A 16,939-nucleotide genomic window follows, 5' to 3' on the forward strand; every position below is an offset into this window, starting at 1 on the left:
ATTTGCCTGCTAATGTAAGGGGGTTTAGGTTATGTTTTAGAACTGAAATACAAATAACAAAAACTTGTTTCAGTTTTGCTCCCATTTTGCAGCAGTTTAATTAAAACATGCTTTTTTGCACATCAATCCTGATTTCAACTATACCAAGCAGATCGTAGGTAGTGTGAATTGTGTTGTGAGGGTGCGTGTTTTGCTAACTACATGTTGTACATAAGGTGGTCATACTGAAGGTTTTGGTATGGCTAGGCAAATCTGGACAATGGGCATTTTATCAATGGTGACTTGAGAGCACAGATACTGAGAGATGAAATATTGAGGCCCACTGCCATATGATTCAGCATAAATGTTCTAGTTTTTTTGCGGCCTAGAATTGTGGTCTGCCTATTACATGTCGTTTTGGGATAATCAGCATCTGCCGATATTTTTTTCAAGGCATTGGCTGAAGTTCTTGGAGAGTTTTTTTTTTGTTATGTTTATTTTGTTGTTGTTTTACAAAGTTTAGGGTTTTTTTTTATTATTGTGGTCATTTAGTTAGGACGTTTTTACAAAGTTTCATTTTTTGATCACCAGTGGGCATTTAGTTTGTTTGTTTGTTTTTTAGTTTATGTATTTTTTATAAGTGCATTATAAGTGCACTGCAGATACACTATATTGCCAAAAGTATTCGCTCGTCTGCCTTCGCACACAAATGAATTTGAGTGACATCCCAATCTTAATCCATAGGGTTTAATATGATGTCAGCGCACCGTTTGCAGCTATAACAGCTTCAACTCTTCTGGGAAGGCTTTCCACAAGGTTTAGGAATGTGTTTATGGGAATGTTTGACCATTTTTCCAGAAGCACATTTGTGAGGTCAGACACTGATGTTGGACGAGAAGACCTGGCTCGCAGTCTCTGCTCTCATTCATCCCAAAGGTGTTCTATTCTGGTTGAGGTGCAGGCCAGTCAAGTACTTCCACACCAAACTTGCTCATCCATGTCTTTAGGGACCTTGCTTTGTGCACAGGTGCGCAGTCATGTTGGAACAGGAAGGGGCCATCCCCAAACTGTTATCACAAAATTGGGAGCATAAAATTGTGCAAAATTTTTTTTGCTGAAGCATTAACAGTTCCTTTCACTGGAACTAAGGGGTAAAGCCCAACTCCTGAAAAACAACCCCACACCATAATCCAGCCTCCACCAGACTTTACATTTGGCACAATGCAGTCAGACAAGTACCAGACTCATCCATCGGATTGCCAGACAGAGAAGCGTAATTCGTCACTCCAGAGAACATGTCTCCACTGCTCTACAGTCCAGTGGTGGCATGCTTTACACCACTGTATCCAACGATTTGCCATTTTACATGGCCTACCACTTCATGGATGAATTGCTGTCATTATCAATTGCTTCCAGTTTGTTATAATACCAATGGCAGTTGACTGTGGAATATTTAGTAGCAAAGAAATTTCATGACTGGACTTGTTGCACGGGTGGCATTCTATCACGGTACCATGCTAGAATTCACTGAGCTCCTGAAAGTGACCCATTCTTTCACAAATGTTTGTAGAAGCAGTCTGCGTGCATAGGTGCTTGGTTTTATACATCTGTGGCCATGGTGATTGGAACATCTGAATTCTTTCACAGTTGGCCGGTCTTCCAGCAGGAGGGACATGCCCACTCCTGCTCAGGATCACAGCAAACACCTGCCTCGCTCCCAATCACCTACCTACTAATACCATTCACCTGTTCCTTGTTTCTATCCCTCACTATTTTAACCCACAGGTCCCGGATGACAGTGCTGTACATTAGCGTACTATGCCTTGAGGTAACAAGACTGAGAGCTATGTATTTGTTTTTCTTCAGTTGTTACTTATATGTATATTAGGTTGTGCATAATAAAGAGGACCTTCTTTCAGCTACACCTCTTGCTCCCTCTGTGCTGCCACCTTCACTAATTCAGTGATTTGGATGGGTGAGAAAATACTTTTGGAAATATAGTGTATCTTTGGTGGTTTATAAGACACCACCAATTAGATGATATTGGCATTATATTTTAGCCATTGGGCTCCCTGCTCTTTATATATAAGCACTGGCATTGGCCATTGTGAAACCCATACTGGTCAACTACTACTCTACATACTTACCCAGGCATCCATTGAGAATCTTTGAGATATAATATATGACAGCATGGTTCAGCTCCTACTACTCTCCACCAGCTTTACATAGCTATAGCAGAAGAGTGGTGCAGCATCCTTCAAGCCATGTACAAAAACCTGATCAACTTTATGCAAAGGAGATGTGCCCACATGCCCCATATTAGTAATGGCCTTTGCAAAACCATGCATGCTGCTATATAGTCTACTGAAACATAACCTTTAACCGCTGCCATGTAGAGTGAATTCACATAAAAATTATTAATGAAAACAACAGTATATGTGTCATGATTAGTCCCTCCCAGAGACTCCTATTGTGTATTTTAGCTCCATGTCATAGTTTCGTTTCCTTCGCCCCTCCTTTGACTGCTTACACTTGTCCCGCGCTTCTACCTTGCTTAGTTCATTCTGTAACGGTGAGCGCTTAGGAGAGGGACGCATGTGGGGAGAAGAGCGAGATTTATTACGGGCAAATCCAAAATCAGAGTCGTTGTAGCAGTCCAGGGTCATGGAGCCAACACGGAGAGCACGGGGATACATGATTAAACAAACAAAACACAAGAAGGCAAACAGGGGAAGCAGGCTATAACAAAGGCTAGGATAAACACAAAGGCACGGAGTACAAAGAAACGCAAACAATGGAATAAACATGCATGCACGATGTTCCAAGAAACAATTAACAGCCAAGACCAAGGCAACAAGGCCGGGTTTAAATACATTAACTAAACAAGGTAGAAACGAGGGACAGGCATAAGCAATCAAACGAGGGGCAGAGAGAACGAAACTATGGCATGGAACTAAAATACTCAAGACAGGGAAAACATGGAACACGGAAGCTCGGAGAGACTAATCGTGACAATATGCTACCAATGTGCTACAAAAAATATAAAAAGACAGTTTTAAAAATAGTTTTTAAATCTTTTAAAAGCATAACAATGAAAAAGAAACAGGAGAACATATAAGGAGAATATATTTTGAAATATATAATATTGTTTGAAATGTGGCTTGAAATGTTTGGTTACTGAAAAATGTTATTGTGGAATTGAATGTAGTGGTGTCAGGTTGACTGAGATGGCTTCCATCCCTTGTCCGCCAATAGAAGGTGGTACTCTTCCATCACCCAAATTGCATGTCCTTCCAACAAGCCCCTGACATAAAGGGGTGTTGGCCAGCCAACTACATGTTTAGGAGCTACAACTCACTTTACATGTGAAAAGTACTGGCCTACTGAAAATAGCCTTCAAAAGGTATGATTGTGGTTTTCTGGATCATAAAATCTTCAAAACCATAGGTGCTAGGAGGTTCTAGTCTCTTCAAATGTATCAGTCTCAAAGATATACAATGAATGAACCACAACACAAGAAACTTATCGCAATATTTCTTAAGTGGGAGGTAGCTGGTGGATCAATGGGGGAGATATTAGGTGGCTTAATGTATAATATAAATGTCCAGTCTACAGAATAACACCCACTATCACAAAAGAATTGTGGGTTACAACAACCAGATTTGGCACACAAAATTCAGTTTAATGCTCATCTTAACATTAAGCTGACTCTTTCAACTTCCAGCTATTGATCATGAGTTTAAGAGAAACCACTAGCTGCCCTTTATTAAAGACTGCATTCACATTACAATCCTTAATACTTAGCCAGTTTTGTCTTGAACATTCACATTCATTTGAACCAGTTTTTGTCTTGAATATTCACATTCATGTTTCATATGAACCATTCAGTGATCCGTAGCTGTCATCAGTATGAGCACAGCTCTGGCCTGAAAGGACTCACATGCACATATAATGCAATTAAACACAATGATGTCAATTATGGGTTTCTGTTTTGTGTCGGCACACATTTGTTTGCAGATAAAAATCCTTGCCTGTAGCTCTGAGCATCAGCATCTTCTGCTAATTCTTTAAAGTCACCATATTGATACTAAATGTTAGGATTTAACTAATGTTTGGGTCTGACAGATGATGAAATTAGGTTTTTCTGTTGAGCACGGCAGAGAAATTCCCATTCCCATCCTCTCCTTCCATTCTCTCTTTACTTTTGATGTCAGGCCAGACCTCAGAGTCATCCACAGGGTGTCAGAGAACAAATGGCTTTCAAGCCTGGCCTATGTCAGATATAATCACTCCATAATCAAGGCTTGTCATTTTATCCCTCAAAGATCTGTGTCACTGGGTCCTTGCATCAGCCCAGAAGGAGCCACAGCTCAAAGGTTGCCCCCTGGTGGACATGAAACAGGGCAGAAAAAAACTCACTATTTCAACCTGGACATCACACACACAGGGGGGCTGTGACCTTTAGAATAAACCTTTCATACGCAAGACCTGGCAGTAACACGTGGGCCCATTCACACTGTAAATTACATTTACACATAAAATGTTTTCACACATTCACAGAGATATACACAAGGCTGAATAATAATGTCAGAACACATGGGTGATCATGTACTTTAATTACAAAACACAAAATCAGCAAATCAATAAATTGTAAATGAATGAATGAGTAAATGAATGAGTAAATAATATAAAAAATGCATTAGCCGGTATTTAAACTAGAACACAAAACAAGGTTACTCATAAAAACTTTCAGAGGTAGGAATCAATGTCAAGATAGAATGTACAACAACAGAAAATTAAAACAAAAACAAAGAATGCACTACTGAACATTGTACCATTATTTCAAAATAATAAAACAAAATAGAACCTTGCATAGAACTCTCATGTTTATTTCATGATTATAAAAATTAAAAAGAACTTTTCATACAATAATGTTTCTGTTTGTGGAAATAAGTCTCTAGAATGTTGTCAGTGTAGCTAATCAGCCACATAAGATTATTATATTATAATATTATCTTATAATATTACCACATAATATTATCTATCTATCTATCTATCTATCTATCTATCTATCTATCTATCTATCTATCTATCTATCTATCTATCTATCTATCTATCTATCTATCTATCTATCTTTTATCTGTCTAATCAGAGAGACAGACATACACTACCAATATAAGGTCCTACAAGGACGCAAAGTTGCCAGCCAGTAGTTGGTGAGAAAGTGAATGATAGGCTGTGTGAGTGATTATACTAAATATAAGTGATATATATATATATATATATATATATATATATATATATATATATATATATATATATATATATATATATATATATATATATATAGAGAGAGAGAGAGAGAGAGAGAGAGAGAGAGAGAGAGAGAGAGAGAGAGAGAGCGATTATACTAAAGAGTTGTTAATACTAAAGAGTGGATAATACAATATACATATTACCACTTTCACACACATGAATAATTACACTTCTAGTGAAATGTAAAATGAAATACAGTGCTAATAAAACAGCTAAAAGTGTACAAAAAGTAACAGCCTTCACAATTTCATAATCAGCATTTTACTTCAGTTTTTTCAATTGCAATTTTTGCCCAAAAGTCTGAATTATTATGAACTACATTGTACATCGGTAGATGTGTGCATACAGTCACTCGGTGAGTACAAGTGTGTAACCAAAGTGTATACACAACTCTAACAAACTTGCCCCATGATGAAAGCTAAACAAAAAATAAATGGTGCAAAACCAAAGAAACAAATAGAGCAAAATGAGTTTCCACAGAAATAATTAATCAAAATCACTTTACCATATCAATACTAGCTACTTTTGCTGTATAACAATGCCTGTTTTTTCAGAGAAAGGTTCAACGGGTTCATTGCACTAGCTTTAAGGTCCAAGTCATTTTTAAGATTTAAACACACAGTCCTCTCATACAGCCTGAATGTCACAGAGGAATTAATGAAGTCAAAAGAAAAAAAATGTCTATCCACCAGCAGCTAATGAACTTTCAATGCCTTTAGATTAAAATGTCTTCTCTCTACCTGCCTCACTCATATATCATTCTAGTTATCATCAGCTGAAAAGTTACAAAAGCAAATGTAGTCCAACAGGAGCTATAAGAGTTGAACATGCACATCGTTAACACTGAAGTACTATTGTTTTCTAATTCATCACACTGTGCTCTATTGATCTGGTCTGGAACACTCTCAGGAGGATAAAGGGCTGATTTAAAGTGAAGCACAGGGACCAATGCATGAATACTAATTTTGTGATACCTTTTTCTGATGGTGTTTAATTTTTATTTTTGCTTTCTGTAATTGGGTTTCTCGAATGCTGTTTTACCATTGGCTTCAATAAAACAGAAAACCATAATCTTTTACATCTCTATCTGATTACATATTAAAATGTATCTATAACCTAATCCAAAGAATTAGTATATTAAAGTATAAAGATTACATTACTTTTAGATTATTTTTTAACAGTTTCAGAAAACTGGTCCCCTACAGTTCCAGCCAGTATGGCCTCCAACAAGTTCCAACAAGCTCCTGTATTTTCTCTGTGCAGACTAATGAACATCTCAAGAGAGGTGTAACAGTTGTCCATATAAACAGAATGCTTTCACAGCAGTCCAGCATTGCTGAAAAGACCCTTATATGCAAAATGGCCACTCTATACTCCTGTCAAATCAGTGGGTTCCTCTATTGCAAACAGCCTACACATGTACATCATGTTTTGGCATCAGTGAGAACAAAGTCCTTCATGGCAAACCAATGCACTTTGTTGAAATATTCAGATTTAAAACCGACTTTTGTGGTAGGTGATCTTGCTGAAGATTGATTTTTTTTTTTTATAGATTTTGTTCATAGCCTAGCCAACTTCAGTAATGCCAAAAGTGAGCAGCCAGAGCTAAAATAAGTCTGTGTCGTGCTGGCAATGATTGTGTAGAAGTATTAGTTCCCATGGGTTACTTAAACTTTTATCTGGATCATTTTACATAAAGCTATGTTTACTTTTACTTATATATGAATGTCAAGGACTTTATACAATACTCGATCACCCATATGGCATTTGTGACTTGAAACTGAAATTATCTTCCCATGTAGTAAATACTCCTGAAAACAAGTTGGCATCGCTGAAGAACCTAGATTTGTGTGTTGTTGCTTTGATGGAGTTTACATTTTGATGACAACAAAAAAAACTTTAATACTTGAAAGAAGATTTTTTATTCTGCTTGTGTATGTATCTGAGTACAAGTTCCTTTGCACTTATCGATTTTAACGGTAAGAACTCTTAGTGTACTTATGTACATTTCAGTTGCTCAGATGTTTCTTGATGAGGTTTATACTAGATTTCTGATACAGTGGAAAATGATCTCTTATAAAACACAGGCATATAATGGTAAGAACAAGTAAACAGGATATGCAATGATATGCAATGATATGGACATGCATTATTTATGTATAGCTTGGATATGTTTGGGGTAATCTTGGGCAATCTAAACTCATCTTGTACAAATGATTCCTATAGGACTCAGGTATCACACTGTAAACAAAAAAAACTTGGGCTGTATTTTCTGCTATAAAAGTGCATCTAAATAATGAGAAAAAAGAAAAAAATATATTGTGTACTGTGAGTTGAAGTACAATAGTTAAATAGTTTTTAGCATGTGTGCAAACAAGTTAACCTAGTTGATGGCTAATAGTTGTGTAACTCAAGGCATTAGTATGGCATTAGCAAACAGTGGGACAAAGCTACGGAGGCCCATTTGTCTCATTCAGTAATCAATTAATCAATTTATAAATCAATAAAGTATCATTGATTTATCAACTGCTTAACAGTAAATCAGTTAAGAAATGTACAGCTTGACAGATAGACTAAATAGATAATACAACACATAAATTACAAATAACCACTGATTGATTCATTAATTAACTGGTAAATAAAAATATAACTGATTTGAACATAATTCTTTGATAAAGTGATTGATTAAAAATATATATTTATTTATTTATATATTAACTTTTTATTTATTGCTCTTTCTATTATTGATTTGTTTATTGTAACAGAATGACAGTATCCAAACTGCAAACAATCATTTCATTGATTGTTACAAAAAATTGCTCTCTCTGTGTAAATGAAAGCATGTGGCAACAACAGCTTTCAATAAAATGGTAACATGAAATTGCATGTATGAATTGTGTGTTTGAATGGTTACTAACAAATGCATTGAGATGTTCTGTGATGTATAAATGTATAAGTTAGAATAGACATAGTATTTCTGTATTATCAAATTAAATGTAAGATTAAGTGCAAAGAGCTTGTGTCTGCAAATCTGTAACTTGTATATCCCCTGAATCCCACTGAACATGCATTTCACTAGTTAAAGACAACCTAAAATAAGCAGAACTGAAAATGATTATGCTGGAAGCAGAGCATTACCAGAGTAAAGTGTCTGATTTTGCAGAGTACAGGTTGCCATTGGCTACCAAGAATGTTCAGTTGTCCAATGCCATTCATTAAAATGTTTCAATATTTACTATTTTGTCTAATTACCTTAGGTCCCCTACAATGGGAGGACTATATAACAAGTCATTTTCTCTGATTCCTATATGGTTCATGGATGAATAAACAGCTTGTATTTGCTACCATTCTTGTACTGTTTTGCCATGGTCCTGCTCTGGTTTGTTACGTTTGCTAGTCTTTGTTGCTTTTGTTTTGCTGATACACCTTTATTAAATTCAGATGCTGCTCTCACAGATCAAGGTTGCTTGAAGGCTGGCAGCACCAGTCTGGAGAATAATGCATACATTATCTACTGTGTAATAACAGCCATAGAGAGACGTGTGGAAGTGAGTGGTTTAATACACACTGCTGAGGGAACAAAAACAAGAATTTACAGTCCTCCTTTCCAGCAAAGTCCAAGTGAAAATTAAATGGGCCGTCTGAGTCCCTCTTGGTCTTTTTGACACTGCTAAGAGAAAAAAGATAAAGAGAGAAAGCAGATGGGACAGTCTCTTCTTTGAAATGCAAAATTAACAGTGTTTGCTCCTAGAATGCACACCTGCTGGGTCCTTGATTTCCAAATTGGATTTTTTTTTATTATCTAAGCTAAATTTTGTACTTTATAGTCTTTAAAACATTTCATGTGATTGATTCAGATTACTGATTTTTGAACCACTGTATTTGAAAAAAGCACCAAAAGCCGCATTTGACTATTTGAGCAATTTTCTAATTAACAAAATGTTGAAGCAACAAAAGCTAAAGTATTTTTTTCTAACAATATTCTACTTTATTGTTTACACACAGAGAAATTTTAATATTAAAAATTATAGTTTGGCATTATACATTTTTTAACATTAGCTCATTATTAAGGATCACTAGGTGCTATATACATAAGTGCCTATGAAGACAAAAAGTGAAAAGGAAAATAGAGTAAAACATTTGAAGCATTCCAATGGTAAATAAGGGCAGATATGTATTTCAAAATATGTTAAAACAGCACATATTGCACTTGAAGAATTTTCAACAAAATAATCTATAGAAGGCCAGTGTGCGCATAAAAGTATCTCATCCAAGCACTGCGGTGTTGAGCTTGTTAATCATGTCAAAGTATTAAATTAAGATGAATATATTGTGGTATGAAGAAAGACATGGAAAAATCTAATGATGTAAATAATGAATTTAATTTATTTATTTAATGACTTTTTTCAAAGTAAATGTGAGGATGTAGTGGTTATCTACCCTGCATTATTTTGTTTTTATCTCTTTATATTGCATGCTTTACAAATGTTTGATTTAGAGGAGAGGTAAAGACAGTATTAAGCTTTTCAGTCTCAGTGATTTCCTACCAGTGAGTGAACTAATGTGGGGTCAGTGAAGGAGGGCATATAATGTTTAATAAAATATAACTCAGTGACACGCATTGATTACTGTAAATAGGGGAGAGTGGCAGGTCTTTTCTCATGTTCTCACATAGTCCTGAGGCTCTGGAGAACTTAAAGACACACACACACACACACACACACACACACACACACACACAGAGCCTGGTCTTAGACCACTTTTCTTATTACATGCCGTTATGATCTGATCAGTATTGAGACATGACTAACCTCATTTCAAACACAAGACAGCATTCCAATCAGGCATGATAACAGATACAAATAATTTGTTAGAGTACATAAAATGTGCCACAGAAAATATTTGTTCAGGAGCAGTGCAATTGGACAATTAGTAGAACATAATTTTCAGAAAAGTGTGCCTTTATTTCACTTCTGAAAAAGTTTGACTCATCTTCCAACATGAAGGTTTTAAATGGAAGTTGCTGTTTTGAAGACAAGTGAACCTTCAAAGCTTTAAATGAAAAACCAGAGAGTCAAAGAGCATTAACAGTCGATATTAAAACTGGAATTTAATATCATAGAATCACTTGTTATTAATAAATGTCTGCCTCATTATGTAGGCATCCAGCTAGTAGAGACAGCCATTCAGGTATTATAGCAATGCTCTGGACCATCTGGATATATGCAATGCTTGTCAAAGATAGAGTGAATAGAAAAAGAGGGAACAAGAACCTTTACCCATTGCCTTCCTCATTCAGGGGCAGAGCCATGCTGACTGAGCAAACACAGCCATAAAGACTTCAGTGTTCAGTACAGCAAGTGTCGTCTGTATGGTGCTATCTCCACCTAATGATCTGTTCAGGATAACAACTCTAATGGGATCCTATGATGCAGGCACACCAACATTCTCTTATGTGCACAGATTTAAAAAAAAGGTGTGCACCAAATTTCTGCACAAACAAGAAAAGTATTGGGAATTCAATGGGCAGGCAAGAATGCTCTATAGGTACATCAATAAACATATACAAATATGGTTTCCTCAAAATTTGTATGCGTAGTATCCATATGTGATGTTAATAGTGAATGGGCATGAAGAATAATGGCGAAAGAGAGAAAGGGTAGTATAAGGATGGAATAATACATCCTAAGAACATACACAAACAAACACACACACACACAGAGGGAGTGAGAAAGAGGGAGGAGATTTTTATAGGTAAGAATGGCAGGAAATAACTCAAAATGGAGGCTTGTGTGGAAGTGAGGTAAGCATGAGTAGGATGGAAAAAGCTGTATAATGAAAAGTGACTGATGCAGTTTTGATGGGGGAGGGGGTGAAATGAGTGAATGAAAGATTAGGGGGTGGTAGGGATCCTGTCCTCTGCCAGCTCTATCTATCAACTGAGAGTAGACTGACAGGCTGTTTTAATAATGGATTGCAGGCATTAATGGCGGTGGTGTTTATTTAGCATGCTGGGTAAATCAGTTTGATTTGGAGAGAGGTGAAAGAGTTCACACGCTCCCCTCCCCTTTTCAATTGTCTCTAATACCAGTTCCAAAAGAACAGGCAAGAGATGAAAAGATTAAATCTGTGCCCATTAAATAAAACATTACTGGAGGGTCTGAAATGGAATATAGCGCAGACATACACCAGTTCCCCTGAGCTCAGAATCTTTATGACACAGTCTAATTCACCCTGTCCACCCCACCTCCCAGTAGTCTCTGGGCTATTAGAGAGCATCTAAATAAGCAAGCCCAGACTTATTCAGTTTATGTCACTAATCAGTGGACTGCAGGAACATGTGCAGACATGTCTGAACCATTGTGTGACACTCAGACATTGCAGTTAAATTGTGATTTCTATGGTGCATGTTCTGATTATTCTCAGTATTTTGGCAAAACAAATACATTATAAATGTAAAAAAAATAATAAGAAATGACAATGTGCACTAACTGCACATGAGGCAGGAATGGAGATTTTAGTGCAACTGAACTGGAGGACTGCACTGATTTTCTAAACCTAGTATAACACGAGTGTCTGAGCTGCCTGCCAAAGTAGCCCTTATTAGATATTGCATACAAACATCACTATATTGCTAGCACACACTAAAGATGATAATATATGTGAATGTTGATAATAACTTACCAAACATTATTGCCTAAAACACTATGATCTCCATCCTGTTGAGTAAAATTGCTTGAATTTGCGGAATGTGCCGCAGTAAAAAGTAAAAGACTATTGGACATTGTTTTGTTCATCATGTCTGCCTGTAACTAAACAAAGAAGGTTTAATTTTGCATCCTCTGAACACAGTGTTTGGTTGTCAACTCATACAACTTCAAAACCTGCTTTATAGTCAGGTATTGTGTAATTTAGACAGATATTTTATTATTTCAGTAACAAAAATCATTATAATAAAATGAAACATGAATGAAACTTGAATGAAACATGAATCTACAATGATTTCTATTTCAGTTTCTCCTAACATCTAGCAAAGATATGTAAGCTGGTAATGTTGTTAAACAGCCAAACATGCAAGCTTGTTTAATCATAATCACTAATTTCTATTTTTTTGAGGAGTACAAACACAATGTTGTAGGAAATGGTATTTATCAATTCAATTTTGTCTCAAAAATGTCAGGTGGAATTTGATAAAGACACAAGCATGTTGTTTTTAGAAGCAACAGTGCACAGAATCAGTGCTGGCTAAAGCAGTCAATGACCTACTACTTGAGGATAATTTTCTTTGGTAATGTCAAATTGTGGGTGGGTGTGCGTGTGTGCGAGACATTTGACTTTTGACTATGATGTATCAATGAACATCATGAATGGTTTAGCCAAACAAGTTCTTGACTGGGTTTCACATTTACTTATTAAAGAAAAATGCTTCAAGGTAGTTTGAGTAAATGAGAAGTTTTCAGAGCCTAAATTAGTTCAGCACAGTGTAGTCTATTCTGGGCCTCTTATTTTGAGACCTTTCTATACAGTGTCACGGTTGATCGGCTGGCTAGCAGGAGGGACACGCCCACTCCTTCTAGGGCTCACACGCCTCACCAGCCTCGCTCACAATCACCGGAGTACTGACTGAACTCACCTGTTCGTAATTATAATCTTCTTATTTAAACTCACAGGTTCCAAGGGACTGGGCTTCACATTATAGGATACAGGACACCAGTCTCGTCTGAGATCTGTGGTCACCAATAGGAGAACTGCTGTTTGAGTTTTGGTTTAAGTGTTATCATTGCTAGATGCCGATGGAAAATAAAGAGCACTTTGTTGCAACCCCGCCCCTCACTTCTTCCGTGCCGCAAACGTCACATACAGCCCATGTAACTCACAACCAGAATGATATAAAGCACATGTACCTCAACCAAAATGATATACAACACATGTAACTCACAACCAGAATTATGTACAGCCCATATAACTCACAACCAGAATTATTTTATACTGATGATCAGTTTATAATGATAATGATGATCAGATTCAACAAAATGGAAAACTGTGTTGAATATATATTAGCTTGAATGACCAGAAACTTATTCCTTCACCATTCTGAAACAGAAGTACTGGTGTTATATTCTAAGTCTGTTTGAAATAGAGTTGCCTATTTTAGACCTTGATGGTTGCACTCAGCTTTTTGTGAAAGATTTCATGAAAGCTGGCCAATCATTGCAGTCCTATATGTGACATTCCTAAAACTGCATACTTTCATTTAGGAAACATATTTAAAATAAAACATATACTAACCCTACACCATGCTGAGAATAAATTCTATATTAGACTACATGCTTTTGTAGTTTGCTTTACTTTACTTTAGCAGGAATGGAACGTTAGAGTATATATGATCTATCTCAATCTACTTTGGTTTCTTGTTACATAAAATCTTTGTTACTACAAAATCTTATTTGATGGCCTTTATGTAGAATTGTAGTAGAACAGTCATCTGCTGCAGGGTCACCATTTGGGTGATCGTGTTGATTTTTTTGTCCAATGCCTAAAAACTGCCAGCAAAAAGTCTGGTCAAATGGCAGACCATCATTTTCAAAAAGGGACACTCTTGATGATGTCTCTTTTGTCCTTTGAGCAAATGGCAGACTCTCTCAATCAACCTCCAGAGCTGACAACAGCTGACAACCAGCACATTCACCAGCACCCTACTGACTGCCATTTGGAGCTCATCCAAAAACAGTGAGCATTCTCTGGGTCATGGTTAAGGGAATTCAGGAAACAACAGAAAAATATATAAGATACTCTTCAAAATAGAAAAATCTTAATTTGAAATCTAACAGTTTTGCACTTTGTTGCAGTTTTGTTGCTATTGTACATCTATTGTAGTCTTTTATAATTTGCAAAACACACTATATTGCACATCCTTGTATACTTCTTTTGTGTAGTCTTAGTATATTATGTATATTGTGCTCTGTGTTATAACTACACTGTGGAGTTGACCTCATACTAAAGCTTTTCACCCACATGCATGCTGTGAAGTGATGTGATCATAAAAGGTATTTGATTAGATTTGATTTATTATCTGGCTTAATAAATGTCCATTTCTCTTCCACAAATAAAAAAAAGAAAAACACACCTTGCATGTTGGCCCTGGAACACAACAAGGTCCCTGATATTGGCTGATCTCTTATGCCTTATTGAGTGACCAGTTACTTTAGGAAGGATTCAGCCCTTTCTCTCACTGGAAGCTACTCAGGTGCTTGTCCAGTCTCTTGTCACCTCAAAGCTAGAATATTGCAACTTGCTACTTGCTGGTTTTCCTCTACAGGCCATCAGACCTCTACAACTGTCCAGAATGCAGCAGCAGAACTAGTCTTCCGAAGTTTACGCATGTCATTCCACTGTTGCGTTCCCTTCTCTGTCTTCCAGTAGCTGCCCACATCAGATTTAAAGCCCTGATGTTTACCTACAATGTCAAAAATGGACCAGCTCCTCCATACATGATAACAATGGTTAAAGCCTGAAAGTTGAAGCTCATGAGCATCTTGGCTTGAAACACCATACTTCAAGTCTCGTGGAAGACATGCTTCAAGATTGTTATTTGTCCTGGCTCCCAGACGGTGGAACAAACTTCCAATGGCTGTGTAGACAGCAGAGTCCTTGCAGTTTTCAAACGCAGACTGAAGACATATATTTGTAGAATATTTAACTGACCGTTGATCCTATATTGAGTAACAGAAACTCCTGTACTTATTGTCTAGTATTGTTTGTTATTGCACTTATCATTGTCTGATATAGAGCTTATTGCTTATTTTGCACTTCTAGGTATCAGCATTGATCCCTGTATTTCAGCAGTATTTTAGTTCAATGGAATTTAAACTCTAAACCACTGCACTGGCTAGGATATATTCTATGAGTAGATGACAAAGCACTTTTGTAAGTCACTCTGGACAACAGAGTGAAAATATGCTGAAAATATAAGTGTGTGTTTTCCCTGTGTTCCAGGTTTTGCCTCTGACTCGCCAGTGTTCCCCGATATGTACCAGGTTCTCCAGTGAGCTTTGGACCATATAAAAGGAAGAGGAAGGGAAGAAGGGCTCAGCTTAGGGCTCATTAGAGAAGAGACTGTTGTTGCTAGTGCTTTGACCTGTGGCTGCTTTTTGATATTGTGATTGCTTGGATTTGTATGTATGACTTTGGCTTCTCCCCTTGACTTACGGTTCGCTTTGTCCCTTATTGTTTTGGTTGCTGGTTAGTATGTCTCATGTATATAAGTTACACACCGGTGGTAAGGAGTGGCTGCCATTTTGTTTGGGTGTGGATTTATCTCTGTATATACCACTATAGTCAGTATAGCCATTGTATTTTCTTTTTGTTAGCTTAGTCAGATGCCTTTTTCTTTCTAGTGTGGTTTTGTTTATGTTGGCCTGGGCCACTCCTGAAGCTATTGGAGCAGTTTATTGTATATTTCTGTATTTGAACACCAGAACTTGTAATTACACTTGACATTTGCTTTCAACCTGTATGTCTGGTTTGCATTCCATTACTCATTACCACTGTTGCACTCAAACCCTATGTTACGGCCTCCCAGCCTAGACAGGGTCGTAACACTAGCATGGTTGCTACAGGTGAAAATCCCTCAGAATGAACTGCTTGTACATTTGTGCATTGAATTTACTAAATTTGTGCAGTGCACTATGAAGTGCTAGTGACTTTGTGTTTGTGGAGGAGTTGTTTCTCTGTGCTCAGTTACTCGTCTTTTCCGCTGTAGTATGGTTAGTAAAGACATGGGGCTGTCTGTCTAGACTGTGATTGGACAGCTGCTGATTTTGTGCTTGTGAAGGAGATACTGAGAAAGAGGATGAAAAGAAATGACAGACATAGAGGTGGACAGTATAGCAACAAATTAGTGAGACAATGAGACTAATGTCCTATTGGCACTGTTTGCTGTCATAGACTCTGTGTATGTGTGTGTGTGTGTGTGTGTGTGTGTGTGTGAGAGAGAGAGAGAGAGAGAGAGAGAGAGAGAGAGAGAGAGAGAGAGATACAAAAGCCACCTCTCACACTGAATACTTGAACACCTGCAGAACATACATCTACGTTTGTCCTTTACTCAGCCATAAGGAAGCTGAGTACAACACAGAACTGTGCTGCACAGACTGGGCACTGCAAAGGTTTGTAAAGTTTGCTGTCCAATTTAAGTGTTATATTGTGTGAAGTCTGATATGTCCAAATACAGTGCAAATAATTTGGGTAAACAATACAATGTTTAAAGAGGGCTATATATAGAGTTAAGACCTCTGCATTGGTTTGCAGTTCAAGATGGAACTATGGAAATGATGGCTAATTTAAAGCTAGTCATCACATTTGTTCATTACAGTGGTATTTTAGGCAAATGGCAGAGAATTTGTCAACATATCTGTATTTGCATTCTTGCATTTCTGCCAGTAAACCCTCAGAGACCAGCATGAATGAAATGTTGGCGATTATGTCATGCATAACAAATGGGAAATAAAAACTTAAACAACACCCTTACTGCTGATCACCAGTCCAGGAACAAAAAGCTTTGGTGATGGTTCTCCTATAGAGTTCCAAATCCCTCCCCAAATCAGATGCACCTGGTTCTTCCAATAAAGGGGTAGAGCAATCATCT

At 37.0% G+C, this 16,939-nt stretch overlaps 1 long non-coding RNA gene across 1 annotated transcript in view; it reads right to left on the reverse strand.

Moving 5' to 3' along the window:
- Nucleotides 1–7,198: 7,198 nt before the first annotated feature.
- The window catches only part of LOC113575239 (uncharacterized), a 36,261-nt gene continuing 26,520 nt past the window's right edge, over nucleotides 7,199–16,939 (reverse strand). Inside the window, exon 3 of the long non-coding RNA XR_003410390.3 lies at nucleotides 7,199–8,965. This is a non-coding gene — a long non-coding RNA (uncharacterized LOC113575239). The remainder of the gene's footprint in view (nucleotides 8,966–16,939) is intronic.

The sequence above is a fragment of the Electrophorus electricus genome, chromosome 3 (genome assembly GCF_041902795.1).
Source record: "Electrophorus electricus isolate QZ-2024a chromosome 3, ASM4190279v1, whole genome shotgun sequence".
In the NCBI taxonomy this organism is placed as follows: domain Eukaryota; kingdom Metazoa; phylum Chordata; class Actinopteri; order Gymnotiformes; family Gymnotidae; genus Electrophorus; species Electrophorus electricus.